This window comes from Chrysochloris asiatica, unplaced genomic scaffold (genome assembly GCF_000296735.1).
Source record: "Chrysochloris asiatica unplaced genomic scaffold, ChrAsi1.0 scaffold00285, whole genome shotgun sequence".
Lineage (NCBI taxonomy): Eukaryota > Metazoa > Chordata > Mammalia > Afrosoricida > Chrysochloridae > Chrysochloris > Chrysochloris asiatica.
Window position 1 is genome coordinate 3,326,409 of NW_006408803.1, and position 965 is coordinate 3,327,373.

Here is a 965-nt window from a genome sequence, read left to right on the forward strand (position 1 = left end):
TTTTTTTCTGTTGACTGTAAGTTTACTTTGCTGGTCTGTTTCTAGTTGTTGGAGATGTTGTGTTAATGTGTTGATTTTGAGTCTTTCTTCTTTTTGGATGTGTGCATTTATTGAAATAAACTGTCCTCTCAGCATTGCTTTTGCCATGTCCCAATATTATGGTATGTTATGTTTTTGTTCTCATTTGTTTCTAGGAACTTTGTGAATTTACATTTTATTTCCTCTACTACCCAGTTGCTTTTCAGCAGGGTGTTATTCAGTTTTCCTGTATTTGACTTTATTTCCTTGTTCTCCCAATAGTTGATTTCTAATTTTCTAGCATTGTGATCTGAGAAGATACTTTGTAGTATTTTGATGTTTGTAAATTTATGGAGGCTTGTTTTATGGCCTAACATATGGTCTATTCTGGAGCATGTTCCATGTGCACTGAAAAAGAATGTGTATTGTGCTGTTGTTGGGTTGAACTCTCTGTACACAGTTGATTGATTGTGATGTTTAGTTCCTCTGTGTCTTTGATGAATTTCTTTCTGGTCGTTCTATCCATTTTTGAAAGTGGTGTATTAAAAATCTCCCACTATTATATTAGATTTGCCTATTTCTTTCTTCAACTCTATTAGAGTTTGCTTTATATATTTAGGAGCACTTTCATTGGGAGCATAGATCTTTATTATGGTTATGTCATCTTGTTCAATTCTCCTTTAATCAAAGGATAATGTCCATCTTTATCTATTATGCTGGTTTTTGTCTTACAGTTTATATTATCAGGGATTAGTATTGTCACTCCAGTTCATTTTTTATTGCAATTAGCTTGGTATATTTTCTTCCATCCTTTGACTTTTAGTCTGTTTTTCTCTTTGTGTGTAAAGTGTGTTTCTTTCAAGCAGCATATTGAAGGATCTTGTTTTCTTATACTTTCTGCCACTGTCCTTTTCTCAACTGGTGTTTTTAATCCACTTATATTCAGT